Here is a 7,247-nt window from a genome sequence, read left to right as displayed (position 1 = left end):
GTTTGACTCACTCGGGAACGTCGTAGGCAGGAGGAGGCAGACGGAAGAGGTAATCGCCGCTGGACAGCGACATGCCCCTGTAGTAGAGGCCCGGAAAGTTCCACGTCTGCCGCACGAACAGCACGCAGTTCGGGACCTGCCCAGTGGAGAGGACCAATCCTACAGTAAACGTACACCACGAAAAATTTGTGAGACATCGTCCAAATAAGCATTTTTATTTCAAATAATTATGTGCTTCACACTCACTCAGTTTAGCCGTTAGTATCAGTGCTGCGTGTAGAAATCGTGTCTCCACCATAACAAAATGGGGTAACACCAAGGATTCTGTGCGAGATTCCTTACACTCGACCAAAAGTCGTTCTGGTTCTCTACGACCACCCGATAAAAATCAGGATTTAAAATTATTAACAAGGAAGCCCTCAAATGGTCCTTGATTGCTGCTGTGTACTTCATGAGGAGGTCAAAGTTTGAGCACCTTTGAATGCAACTAATTCGACTTATTAACGGCATGTTCGTGATACAATTGGTAAGCTTCTCCAGAGCCTTCCACTTTGTGCTTGAAGTGGAACCTCCGGTCAGCCTGCAGGCTCGATACACTTGGCCAGGCTTACTCTATAGTCAGACTCTGAGGAGTATATAGCGTTGTTAAAAATCGGCAATGAGATTAGTCGGAATATCCTTGCCGGATCTCCGGATTAGATTGCGATTGTCGCGTGACGACAACGTCGCTCAGAAAAGAATCGGCTGTTTTGAAGCAAAGTAGTTTGGGCGTATAAACTTTGTCTGCCCCAGCTCCGCTTGATTTTGAACAGATCTTTGTTAATTCAACTTTTTACGCTGATCTTATGTTTCAAATTCTCGCCTTTAAAAATATAACATCATCAGCCACAACCAAAACTTAACAAAGAAGGTCTTCTGTAAGTTTTAGCAGATTAGTCTCTCTCTTAGTTTTGTTTGAATAGTCCTCATGACGTATATTCCAAAGCAATTCACACCTATGTAACGTCTCCAAAAACAATACAATATCGTCCGGACTCAACTTCGCGTTCTTATTAGAGCTGTCGTTTAAATAAAGGTGCTTATACACGGGGCTATTAGTTGCGTATATTGGTTGCGTCTACTACAGTTCTGCAGGCTGAGAGCATATACACGAGTATAGTGTTTTATGTACACTGCGCCCGCGTCAGTGCGACGGTGGGTGTTGTCGAGTAAGGGTGTGCACGGTGGAGGCATGCGAGAGCTCGACAGCAGCGCGCGCTACAGTGGGCGAGAGAGAGCGACGCAGCCGTACTCGTTACGACGGCCGGGCGGCTACTGAGCGCAATAGACTGCTTTAAAACAACTCGAGGTGCTGTGCCTGCAATGAACCAGCTAGTTGCCTCTGAACACGTCCAGCATCACAAATTTTAGTAGCCTCGCCTAGTAGACGCAACTTATAGCCCCGTGTATAAGCACCTTATGACATGCTCGAATCACTAAAGTCACTTGGCACAATCAAGATGAGAGCAACACAGTTGTGCACAGTCCGAAAGCCGAGGAGCTACTGAGCACACTCTACTGACTCTAGTCTCTGACTCGACTCCAGTCTCGACTGCTTCAAAAAACAACTTCAGGTGCTCAGCGTGCAATGCTCCAGCTAGTTGCCTCTGAAGACGTCAACCATCACTCAACGCAACTAATCGCCCCGTGTATGGGCACCTTTAGCCAGATGGTTTAATAATAGCTTTACAGATGAGTCTTTCGTACGAAAGTTTTGAGAATGCCAAAATTAGGGTGTGCTTACGCAACACGTATCTTTTAGTACGAAAGTATAAAAAGATACGAAGTTTCGATTATCCGGCTCCTAGGCAGGGGTTAAGATCTCATTTTCAGCAGTTACTGAGCCATGAGAGAGATTACAAAGGTCATCACCAACATGAAACCCCCAAAGTCATTTTCTTTGGAAAAGCCAGTCCTTCCATCACTGATAATTGATTAATATTATCATATCATTGTGATGTCGGATCTGAAGAATATGCCGGATGTGGCCTGTCGCTGATTCTTGTACTTTTTCTAGTTGGAAAATTCATTTTACTAACGAATAAAATAATTCATAGTGTTAATTTTTGTGACTTGTTAATTCAATCTCCTCAAACTTCAAAAAGCCTATCAAATGCTCAAATTTTTCGAGCTTAGTAATAGTCTTGGCATTTGGGTTGGGTAGCATATAGAATAGAAGTGTCGGCACTGAAGACAGGCCTATGGGCTGTTGCCGATTCTTGTACTTTTCGTGACATGATTCACAAGGGATCAGGCCTTTTGAACCCGATCTTTCCATAACTGACGTTGAGATAGCTAATGGACTTATGGCCCGGTCCGTAAGGTGCTAGGCATTTCAGGGCTGAACATATGCTCCGGAATTGACCGGATATTTTCATGACTGACTCACTTTCGTCCAGCAGAAGGGTCCATTCATTCAGAATAGAGAAGGTTAGTGGTGCAGGATCTACCGGCAATGAAGCCATGTTGACAACCTGATAGGAGATTATTAGCAGTCAAATGATCGATCACTCGATCCCTCACAACAGATTCCATTACCTTGCAAACGACACTTGTCAAACTAACAGCGCGATAGTTGCCCGGGCTGCTTTTGTCACGTTTTTGGACAATGGTGTCACTTGAGCTTCTTTCCAGTCAGCCGGCAAGATCCCTTCGGTCAAAGTTCTTCGAAAAAATTACGTCAAAGGGCTGGCTAGGACAGTTACTAACTCTTTGAGTAATCTGGGGTGGAAGCCGTCCGGTACACATGACTTATTTGGATTTAGAGCGATCAGACGCTTGAGAACCTCTTCTTCTTGTATTTCAAAACTTGTTAATTTAAAGCCGACTGGGCGCTCCTCAATAGCTGGAATACTATTCAAGTCCTCTTCAGTGAAAACGCTACAGAAAAACATTAGAAACGTCAGCCTTGCTCTCATCAGAAGATATCTTTCGTTTATCTACTTTTAAATCAGAAATATGTACCGTCCTTTATCTTGCACTTCGGGCTAGCGTACAAAAAGAAGGCTTTCGGGTTCTTTTTGCATTTTTAACAATATTTTTTCGAGGGGTTTTTACTGCGGTGCGACAGCTTTCTTTAGCTTGATTTCGAGTCGCGAAATCAAGCTAAAGAAAGCGCAATGTAGTCGCGAGTAAAACACCTCCATGGTCCTTCAGCAGTGCGCTTTTGGACTTCAAATAGCTGTGAGCTCGGCCCACTGTACATCGTTTTCAAAGTTCACCGTGGACAAGTGCGTAAATCTCGAAGAAGAACGACCTAAACATGATCATTTGTGACAGCTGTCGCAAATGGTATCAACAGGTGCGTTTAAATATGTCGCCTATTGATGAAAAGGACGAAAGCATCTCTTGCTTCTGTCCATCGTGCGATTAAATAATTTTTCTTGTTTAAATAAACCGATCAATAAATGATGTATATATTCGCCTATATTGTGACTTATGACATGGTCACAGCTCTGAATGGTTAAAATTATTTTTGTAACACACTGCATAATTGAATGGATTTCGGAAAGGTCATTTACTCGTGCCCTAATGAATAATTTTCTTGTTCAAGTTATACCTGTTTTTAAATTTTTATTATGTACTTTAATCATAACATAACATAGTGATGTCGGCGCTGAAGTGTAGGCCTGATGTGGCCTGTCGCCGATTCTTTTCCTTTTCGTGCCTTGTTCAAAGATCTAAAATCATGTCATTTGACCGGATCTTTTCATGACTGACGATAGTTTGAAGTAGCTACTAGATGCCACGTATCAGCCCAGTTAACTAAACTGTCAAGATCATCTTGTAATTGCGCTTTATTTGACGCATCCTTCGCTGAATTATAAACTTTTGTGTCGTCGGCATACATGGAGCACACGCTGGACACTACTTCTGGCAGATCATTTATAGAAGCAACGAACAAAATAGGCCCCAGAACGCTTCCTTGTGGCACGCCACTGCGCATTGATACGTTTCCCTCAATTCCCAAGGACTTCACTTTACGCAACAGCCGCTCATGCGGAACACTGTCAAATGCTTTGGCAAAATCGAGGTACAATGCATCCACTGGCTCCCTTTCGTCCAGCAGGCGAGTCCAATCGTTCAACGTAGATAATAAGTTAGTGGTGCAGGATCTGCCGGCAATCGCATGATAACGTCAGTGTAAACGATTGAACTGATTGGTAATGAAGTTCAAATCATTCAATGCTTATTTCAAGGATCAAGGTTCATTATAATCATATTTATCAAGGACCGATGTTTCATAGGAATAAAACTCTATGCGAATATTTGCTGGCACGATTTTAAAACTTAGAAAAATTCTTCCTGTACCGAATTTTAATATTTCAGAAATTACACAAGTGTTATCCGTGCTCAAGAATTGACAAGATTTAATGACCTAATATTTTATCGTTATTTAATAGTGAAATGATGAAATACGAAAACGAAATAAACAATCGAGATCAAGATAATTAAGTAATATATTGTCACAGAGGTTGATAATCACGAGTTTGAAGGTTTAATAAAATTAATTATGACATTCAAGGGAACTACTAGTGCGAGATATAAATTCGAGTCACTACAGATTTGAACGAAAAATTACTTATTCTGATTGATTAGGTACCTATTCTTCACTAGTCGGGGTCGAGTTTTAGTCACATATTTCGGGGTTCACCGGACCTGACATTTTCACGAGTAAATTGACAAAAATTAGTTAAAAAAATTTCATATTTTCTGGACATTTCACAACATTCGCTATTGAAAAGTTCGATTGAAAAATTCACTTTTCTGTGACCGATTCGACACTTTGACGAACTCGCCTGCGAACTCGCCCGCGCACTCGAACGCACAACCTAACTTAACGCTCAGCTCGCCCAGTCATCTCCTTCAATACTGAACGGATTTCCTCAAATTTGAAATATAAGTAGGTATTACCAATGCGCTGTGATATGAATTATTACAGATTTTTACATCATTTGTTTTTTGTTAATATATAAAAACTCAATGTTGGGGCTGCTCGCCCAGTCATAATTTTTTTAATAACGAACGAATCCGATTGAAATTTGGAATATGAATAGGTATTACCATTGCGCTGTGATGGGAATTATTACAGATTTTTACAGCGATTATTTTTTTATTAATGGAAAACCTAACTTCACGTTCACCTCGCAGGCTGGGTCCTAGTCAGGTAAAGTTTCAGTATTTTGTAGCATTTGAAAAAAAAAGAACTATGCTGTCTTAACCCAACCTGCGAGTTGATGTTTTTAACTATGAATTCTGGAAAAAAACGGGTAGCATTTTTTAGCTCAGGGTGGGTGAGTTGAACATTACAGCCGGACCCGCGGCCGGTCTCGCGGCCGCACTCCAGATTCAGTGTACCTGGAATATCTCCCAAAGTACTGAACGTAGCTCGATGAAACTTGGTACACATATCCATTATGGCCTAACGGTGATGTCAAGCTCGCGACAATTTTTTTAATATCGCCTTCATTCGTGAGTTATATGACGAAACGTGCCGAAATTTGCAGCGTACTGGCAATTCCGGCCTTAAATTTGTCTGAGTCGTGTATGACTGGGCGAGCTGAGCGTTAGTTAGGTTTTGCGTTCGATTGTGCAGACGAGTTCGTAAAGTGTCGAATCGGTTTTTCTGTGACACCGATTCGACACTTCAGCGAACTCGCCTGCGAGCTCGAATGCAAAACCTAACTTCATTTTCAACTGTGGCACTCATAACTCCTTCAATTATGAACGGATTTTATTCAAATTTGAAATATAAGTAGATAATATCAGTATTTTGCGGGGGAATTTTTTCAGATTTTTACATCAATAACTTTTTTGTTAATACGGAAAACCTAATTTCATTTTCAACTGTGGCACTCATAACTCCTTCAATAATGAACGGATTTTATTAAAATTTGAAATATAAGTAGATAATATCAGTATTTTGCGGGGGGATTTTTTCAGATTTTTACATCAATAACTTTTTTGTTAATACGGAAAACCTAATTTAATTTTCAACTGTGGCACTCATAACTCCTCCGGGTTTTAGTCACTGGGTTAAAGGTCCCCCCCCCCTGACCTGAAACGAAATTTCTCCCCAGTAAAATGAAAAAAAAGTGTACAAATGTTTTATGTTTTCTGGACGTTTCAGAACATTCTCTGTCGAATAGTTCGATCGAAAAATGCACGTTTCTGAGACCCTCATGCGCTGGTCATTCGACATTTTTCCATGTAAATTTGAAATTTACTATATAAAATTAAGTTTTCTCGACGTTTCACATGATATGCAGCTGTTAATTTTTTGTGAGCCTGATCCGGCAGACCGGTCCGTGTCCGGATTTTAGTAATATTGTTCAGGTCTGGCGGACCGGTCCGAGTCTAGGTTTTTGTCATTTGGTCGGGGTCCTCGGGGAGAGAGTACATTCAGCCGTTGACGAGTTTCGTTTGGTCACTCGTTAAAGTAAGACGTGTGGTGTGTACTCTCTCTAAAAGCCGGCTGTGACGCAGAGCCCAAGAAACTGGTAGCTGTGTATTGAAGTGTGGTGTCGTGAAGTGAAGTGAGGTGCTGTGTAGTGTCGTAAAGTGAAGTGTTGTTTGAGTGAAATGACTGCTATTATTCGAAGTGCAGATTCAGCCGACCTAATTGATCCAGGCGATTCTCATGGATTAACCAACTCACAATTGAGGCAATTTTGCGAAGATGATCTTACTAACTCTGAGAATAACGACTCTCCCCTGGGTCCAATTCCCAGTGAAGGGCTTCTGATCACGGATGTGCCAGTGCCTCCTTCTACTAACTCTTCTGCCGGCGAACTAGTCATTCTTATCCGCCCCGCCGACGAGGCTTCAAGGAAGATGCTTACTTCACCTGAAATACTATGCTCAGCACTAGAGGCCTCACCTTTTGCTTCTATGCAACTTGAGGATGTCCGAGTGAACAGACGGAAAGGTCTAGTAGCCATACAATTAACAAAGTCTCCCCAGTGTAGTGCTGAATCCATTGAGAGCTTGCTAGAACTGACACAGTTGGGCCCATGGAAGGTTTCCTGTAGTGAACCCAATCAAGGACGATTTTCCTATGGAGTGATCTCTCCTGTAGATGTGGAAGCTGACATTAGAGCGATGGAGAAGAGGGTGCGAGACTGCGAGTCCCAGGCTCAAGTAGATTTGTTAAAATGGAACGGCTGACTAGAATTGTGGATGGTAAACGCATTCCTTCCACCTCCATT

The sequence above is a fragment of the Hyalella azteca genome, unplaced genomic scaffold (assembly GCF_000764305.2).
Source record: "Hyalella azteca isolate HAZT.00-mixed unplaced genomic scaffold, Hazt_2.0.2 contig14715, whole genome shotgun sequence".
Classification (NCBI taxonomy): Eukaryota; Metazoa; Arthropoda; class Malacostraca; order Amphipoda; family Hyalellidae; genus Hyalella; species Hyalella azteca.
The sequence above is the reverse complement of the archived record's forward strand: the minus strand, read 5'-3'. Positions refer to the sequence as shown.